Below are 7,886 nucleotides of genomic sequence, written 5' to 3'. Positions count from 1 at the left end.
AGGTCTATTCTATCAGGAGGGTAAAGATTCCCAATATTTGAAGAAAAGGATGATTCATGCTTGGTATCATACCCCAATTTTGTCTGGGACTGTGTGGAGCTTTCATAAGTGTTTATAACCTTAAAGCATGATACACGGGCTTAAAACACGAGGTATCTTAGTGGAGGGGGAAATTAGGGTTTTTGTTGATATTGCCTTAACTTATGTTCAGTGAGGTAGCAAAACCCCAATCTAGGGGTCCTTACTGGATCAAAATCCCAAACCAAACCCTAATTTAGAGATGACCCTTTAATTCTAGGATATTATGATTATATTAGGTATGCTAATTGTGGCTTCTTAAGGAATGTAAAACTTTAGTTTGAGACCCACACTTGATCAAGTTGTCTCTAAACCCTAATCATGGTCCATGCCATCATAAAGATCCATAACCCTAATTCTATCTTTTATGACATTGTGATTAGGTGTTGTAGCTTGACCAATTTTCACACAACCTCTTGTGCATAGTTCATGTTTGTGGGCCCTCTTGTGGTTGATTTTATAAGTCTCATGCTCCCACATGTGCGTCATATGACTATGTCCCTTGGTTTAGGCCCAAGTACATGTTGAGCTAGTTCATTTTGCCTCTTCGAAGCATGTGGTTCACACTTTGCCTGTTTTCATTTGGTCAAGGTTATTCAAGGTTATTTAAGTCCACCCTGTGCCATTGTCATTCCCATTAGTACTTGGTCCATAAATGTCCAGGTAGGTCATAGTTCGTTATGCCTCTTGGTCCTTACCAAGATCTTTGCTTCATGCTTATTCAAGTCATGGTTATTTGAGTTATGTTGATATTGCCCAATTTTAAAAATACATCCATTCACACAAGACTCACAAAAGACTAAATCCATCAATACATTTAAAATCAAGGCCTTTCATTCATAAGAAATTCCATGCATTGCTCATTTCGTTCAAGATACCAATACCATGTATTTACAAATGTCCACACATATGAAAGATACAAAAAATATGAGTAAAAAAACCAAAGGTTGATTTTGGTCAATGGTTTTTGTCAACTTTGACCAAAGTCAATTTAATCATGTTACAACCAATGACTTTAATTTCACTTGTAATTCCTCCATAACCCATCCTTTGGCCCATTATGATTCATGTTGAAACCATGAGTGCATGTCAATTTTCAAAACATGTTTACATACCCAAATCACATTTGCATTTACAAACCAACATTACAATATACAAGTACTTGCTTCAAATTACAATTATTCCTTGTACATTAACACCATTCCTTTCAAAGTCCATATATCCATTACCTACTTTCCAAATACATTGTCACATAGCCCAAACCTAAGCTTCTTAAGTCATATCCTAAACAATTATGAAGCTCCTAATTTTGTGCCAACAAATTGATTGCAATTAAATAACCAGATGTTAAATTTCGCAAATACCAAACTATGGACATCATCCTCATGTGTTGAACAGAGAAAATAGAGACGCGATCCTTGGTCAAGGACAAGAACCTACAAGTCATACTTTCACAGCTCCTAGAGTCTCTACCAGATGTAAGGGTCAATATTAAGAGATTTCCAAGAATGAAACGAGCAATAAGGATAGGGAGATAATGGACCAAATTATAGTTGGAGAATTTCAATGTCAGCGGATCTTCAAATGCAGATGCAGCCAGAACCAAAATGTGAATCTAACTGCAACCTACAATGCACAACACTCCATTTAACCAACCGAGACAAATCATAGGAAAATGAGGACATTACCGTCGTGTGTACATAACCAAAATTTTCATTCCATAAAATCAAGGCAACATCACAAACCTGAAATCCAAACCATAACATGAACCAGTTCACAAACTCGCCAATACCAGACCAAGACTCGCTATGGAACCAGCAATATAAGGCATGCAACACAAGGAAACATTGCTCGAAATCCCGCCTGTTGCTCATGACAAACTTGCTGGTAACCTAATTCAGACATGTAGCCAAATGTAATAGCATACATGATTCGGTTATGTTACTAACTTCTGCAACCTTGCCAAGAAAAACTCAATGCATAAATACTACCGAACCAAAGCTGGAATGGCAATCAAGATAAGCTGCAAAACCTGCTAGACCTGCAGGACACAAGTTGAATATTATTTGGAGCCTTGGTCAAAAAACATGTCCAACGATCCATACTTTCTAAAACATAAACAGAACGACCAAAAAACTAGGGTTGCCTATCACAAAACCATGGTCTAAAACCGACACAGTAAGCTTCATGCATCAATATTAAACCAACATAAATTGAATACAAAGGAACCTAAATCAGAATGAAACCATGAGTGATGCACAACATAACCATATTGCAATATACCTGCTACGGAACCTTGCCAATAAAATCACAAGTTGCACACCAGAATCACCCTGCCATATCAGTCCAACAAAACCCCAATGCATAAGCAAATTCCATCAAAATACTTACGTGCACAAATTGAAAGCAAAAGATGATGTCATAAAGGGAGGGACCACACAGGTTTTCTGAAATGGATTGGAACCTATCACTACAGACAAAAAGGGAATTACCTGTCACAATTACTCTGGTCCCCACAAAATCCTGTGAAAATTCTCTCTAATGTTTTTTTTATCTTGTCTAGTAGTAGACAGCTCATAGGTTGTACCTCAGAGGGATGGCTCACCTGCTCATATAAAAAGGAGGGCGTTCGTTCGAAAAGGGCCCGAAAGAAAAACTCTGCAGAAATCTCAAAAAAGGAATCTTACCATCATGCCGTGAATTACGTCTTTCATCCCTAACAGAGAGGGCATCATTGTTGAAAAAGAGAAGTCTCGGCAACGGAACTCTGTGCAAGGCGTGTTAGCCCAGTAGCACACCTTCATCAAGTGGAACTAGCGAGTAAGCAGAAGAACGAAAAGAGGAAGGAGAGGACTCAGAGAAAGTAGAAAAGTTTCAAACAGTAAAGAGGGAAGAAAGGTACTTACCCAAGATCCGATTCCACTTCCCAAGCTCGCCGGAAACGTTGTTTTCCAGTAAGGTTTATTTCACTTCCTTCTTCACTTTTTCCATATGTTTTTCCATACGCACCGACGTCATGGCAATGTGATAAACCTGATTGTTGGCATATGTGTTTGTTTGTTACCTTTGTTGGTTTAGATTGAAATGTTTCGGTTTGATTGTTGGAGTTTGGTTAAGGGTTTGTATAAGGTAGATCTTTGATTTATCATGTGATGTCGGAGCGTTTGAGAGTGTTTTCCGGTTTAGGTTGGGAGGTTTTGGCATGGAGAGTTTTAGATTGTGTTTTCGTCTACGTTTAAAGAGACGTTAGGAACTAAGGAAAGAGAAGAAATTCGAAGAGGGTCCGCGTGTGACTTCTTTGAGTATCTCTTATGAGTATAAAGATTCTTTCATGGTGAAATTCCCAAGGGTCTTTTAATGTCGATGTTTTTCACTGCCTTGTGTAAGACCCCAATTTTGACCCTAAGATCCCTCATATAATTTCATCATAAGCATTAACATTGAGATCATACCTTGGCATCCTCCTTACCCCTCTTTCATTGGGTTTGTTCTGAGAGAGATCACCAAGTACTTTGTGATTGTATCATACTTGTATTTTATCATTTAACTAACCAAAATATCAAAAAATATATATGTCTTTGCATTTGCCTAACTCTTTTGTAGGAAGGGCATGATCTCCATTGATCTATCAAGTTCACATCTAGGGTTTGAGACCCGCATGAACAAAGAGCACAACCAATAATTGATCCAAGAATGGTGATGAGCATCATATATGAGTCCCAATGTTCTCTACATGTTATATTGATCAAGCTTTCTTCAAGAGTTTGAGGGTGATTTGCCTTGGAAACCCTAGTTTGACTGGGTATCTTGAGTAAATTCTCCAACAAGCTATCTAACCAATTGGTCAAATTTCTCAAGGGACACTTCAAAATTCATCATCTTATGCATATATGATCTACCATGAGCCTATAAAGTCAAGAGAATTAGAAGTTAGCAAGTTGGTTGATGGTGGTTGGCCAGATGAATTCATCTGATCAAAACTGGGTCTGCCTAGACCCTATCTCCTACAATTTTCACCATCTGAAAATGATTCCAAAAGAAAACTTACTCTAAATGACATTCCAAACACCTTTCATGTTGAGACCTAGAGTTAGTTTTGCTTGGAGAATCATTTTCTATGTTGAAACATTATAGGTCATTTTGTCTAAACCCTAATTTGAAAGTCAACTTCCCAAGGCCATAACTTACTCAATTTTTATGAGATGAAAGATTTCCAAGTTGCACAATTAAATTCAATGATTCCACTTCAACTTTGATGTTTGGAGTGGGAGCTAACTCAACATTTTTGAGCATGTGATATGAGGTTACATTATAGGTCACTTTTGACCTATACCATTGAACAAGTGATTTTTCCAAACTTCAAAAATGTATAACTCTATCATTTAAAATCCAAATGACATGAAACTGGTGACCATTTTTAAGTTCTTTGAAAGATATATAACTTTGATGAAGACATTTTTCTCATTTGAAGCTCATATAAAAAGTTAAGCAAGGTGGAATATTGAGACATATGGCTTGACACTAAGAAAAAATTTGATATGTCAAAAATTTCCAAACTTCTACCTCAAATTTCTTCAAATTACAAACTCCAAATGGAAAAGTGTTGAACATGGAAGTTATTCCTCTTGATCTCACCTTTCCAAAGAGCTCAAATTCATTCATTTTGGACAAGGAATGCATAGGCTGCGCATGACATGAACATGGTGTCATCACTTGGCAAGGATCAAATTTCAAATCTTCATAAACACTTGCCTTGCAATCCAAGTTGAATTCAGATCATGTCACACTCATTTGTGGATTTATGGCAATGATTTTATGGGCCTATGTGCGCCCATGCACCCATGCATCATCAATGACCAAATTTGGAAAGTGAATTCAAGTGTGCAAAAAGCAATGGATTCAGCTATAAATAGAGCCTCATATGCTCAGCATTTCACACACATTCGTGTCAGCTTTGATCCCCTAACTCTAATCTGTCATACCCTAAATTTTACCCTGAGTTTTTCACTCGCATCAGCATAGCATGAACTTATCCATTTTGTCGTGCATTTCATTAGTTAAAAAGCATTTATAAGAGTTTAGTGGAAAAGTCATGAATTCTGGCATTTTATCTGGTCTTAATGACATTCATTCAATCATCTGTTGATTGAGAAGTCGAAAGACTTGATATCTCTATCTCAGTGCATCATTTATTCTGTTGCATCTTGTTTCAGAGATTCATAAGGTGATAATCAAGAGAGTTGTTATCATCTAAATATGTATAGGTTTTGTTTGTGTTTGTGTTTGAGAATGAGAAGCAAATGGTCCAAGGGAGATTCATCTGCGTCTAATTGTCTGTTCGTATTTATGGAGTTAGAAATTCAGTGCATTTACAAGACGTTTGCATTTTTATACTTGTCACATCATGTATTTTGTTTCGCATAGCGCTTAAAATAGCAGTCAGATAATTTTTTTGGATTCACAGACAAACCGGTCAAATCATTTCTCAACTGTGCATCAAATTGGCGGTTGAAAATTTTCAAAATTGAGCTTTCGGATGTCAGTTTTCTTAATCTCCGGTTCGCGTAGTTTAACATCGTGCGCTCGTTTTAATTTTTCAACTACTTTTTCAGTTGCATTTTGATCAAGTCTGAGCCTTTTAACCGATCATTTTCTTATTTCAAAATTTGATCAAAACCTGTATGTTTTCGAGAAGTTTATTTTACACTGATTATTTTAATGCGTTTAGTTTATTTTTTCTAGCATTTTTTCACCCGATTTTTATTTGATTATTTTTATTTTTTAACCAAAATAATCGTTGGAATTAAAATAGAATTTTCCACATTTTTATTTCGATTTTATTTCTGTGATTTCAGTTTTATTTTAATTTGTTAACATTTTAGTTTTTTTAATTAAGAAAACAAAATCAGAAAATATATTTCTTCCTCCATTAATGCACCTCCACGTGTCCCAAATTTTTTCTGTTATCCAAATGAAGTCGCGTCTCCTCTCTTTCACACCACAAGATCTCTTTCTCTCATGTAACTTTCCTCTCTCTCTCTTTCACATTCTTGAAAATGGAAATGATATAACACTACTCACTCACTTCTAGAGATATACTCAGAAAGAAAAAAAGAGGGAGAAGACTTTTTTTCTTCAACCTCAACATTTACATATTTCATCACATAACCTTCAACAACTCAAAAACACACACATCTTCAACATAACTACTCCCTCCGCCATTTTTCCGAATGATCTGCAACCTTAAGCATCATCTCCTACCTCACTTCAAACCCATCATTCCATAGCCACCCAAGGCCTCTATGTCTCTGCTCCGTTCCGTTACCGACCACCATCCAGACCGACAACAATCAGTGACAACATCGAAACGAATCACTATGGGTTTGTACTCTCATTTCTCATGATTGATTTATGTTTGGATTGATAAATTATATTATTGTTTTGAGTAAGGATTTGATGTTTTAACTTGAGAGATTAAATAAAGGTTATGAGATTTGTTTTATTTTTCTTGAAATCTTTTAATATGAAGCTTTTATGTTGTAGAAGGAAACCTTTATGTTGTTGTAGTTTCATTTATCCTATTTTTTTTTTCTTTTAAGTTCTTAAAAAGTGGCCAAGTGTAGTTAGTTTTGAATCATTCAAGCTTCTTTCATTTTAAGATGAGAAACAAGTAGGTGGATTGGCAGTGGAGTGTCTCCTTTTTCATTTGTTAGTTAGATTTGTTTATTTGTTCTATTATTTTGAGGGAAGTTATCCTAGTTTTGATTAATTTTATAGTTGATATACTTTGTGTGATATTTTGGTTGTATTAACGGTTATCCTGCTAAAATTCTTTTGCTTATATTTCATCTTGTCTGTCAAAAAATTGCACTCATGAGAGAAAGTGAAAATACTATTTCACATTGGTTAGATTGCTGAAAGTGCAACTTGGAATTTTATTGAATATGTTGAAGTGTATCTTTTTAATATTACTGGTAATTATTAGTGAATGTTTTGTTTTGTTTTTTTTATTTTGTTATATATGGCATATTTTCAATTTTTTAGTTAGATATTGATATTAGTGGTACTAGTAGTACTGGTCATACTGGATCTAATTTATGATAGAAATAGAGTTGAATCATGTGCATCACCTTACTGTTTTCATTTTTATTTTCTTGTCCTACTCAATCCCCTTTCTTTTCTATTCATATAGACTATACAAACCTTGTTAAAAAAATGTGAAATCAAGCATATTTTAATACATATTATTTCAGTAAGATACATGCTTGAGAAGTACTTGAATGTATCGTAAGGTATTCGGCGGAGTCTCTGTGTTACGGTAGCATATGCTAGGTAGTAGCAACAACAATATGCATATAAAGAATTAAATGTGGTCTCCGTTGAAAATTATGGAAATTAAATTATACTATTTTTTTAAATGATTAGAAAGATAAATATTTGGTAGTATATATATAGATAAATATATTTTGATATTGTTAAGTGTAAATAAAATAATATGATTTAATTTGCAAATATTTTAAGAATCTCATTTTTGTTCCTTTTCTTTTTTATAAAAATAATTCATTTTTGTATTAATTCAGGTTAAATTATTTTACCGTTCGGTTACTGAATTCTTCAAGTCTTAGGTCCATTAATTTTTACACCCTCATCTTTATATAGCACACCCTTTTTTTTTCTTCATATTTTAATTTTCTTATTTGCTTTTTATTTTTTATTTTTATATTTATATTATTATAATTATTATTATTATTATTAATTGTTATTATTGTTATTATTATTATTTATTTATTTATTTTATTTATCATTAT

At 34.3% G+C, this 7,886-nt stretch overlaps 2 long non-coding RNA genes across 2 annotated transcripts; one reads left to right on the top strand and one right to left on the bottom strand.

Annotated features, from left to right (window-relative positions):
* Positions 1-1,209: 1,209 nt before the first annotated feature.
* Positions 1,210-3,530, bottom strand: LOC127096933 (uncharacterized). The gene is made up of 6 exons (XR_007792872.1): positions 2,985-3,530; positions 2,766-2,876; positions 2,571-2,683; positions 2,362-2,411; positions 1,824-2,119; positions 1,210-1,704 (listed from the first exon to the last, which is right to left on the bottom strand). It is a non-coding gene; the product is annotated as an uncharacterized LOC127096933 (long non-coding RNA).
* On the top strand, positions 2,678-7,044 carry LOC127096934 (uncharacterized). The gene is made up of 2 exons (XR_007792873.1): positions 2,678-3,037; positions 3,682-7,044. It is a non-coding gene; the product is annotated as an uncharacterized LOC127096934 (long non-coding RNA).
* Positions 7,045-7,886: the final 842 nt, after the last annotated feature.

This window comes from Lathyrus oleraceus, chromosome 6 (genome assembly GCF_024323335.1).
Source record: "Lathyrus oleraceus cultivar Zhongwan6 chromosome 6, CAAS_Psat_ZW6_1.0, whole genome shotgun sequence".
NCBI lineage: Eukaryota > Viridiplantae > Streptophyta > Magnoliopsida > Fabales > Fabaceae > Lathyrus > Lathyrus oleraceus.
This window is presented reverse-complemented; position numbering and strand designations above follow the sequence as displayed.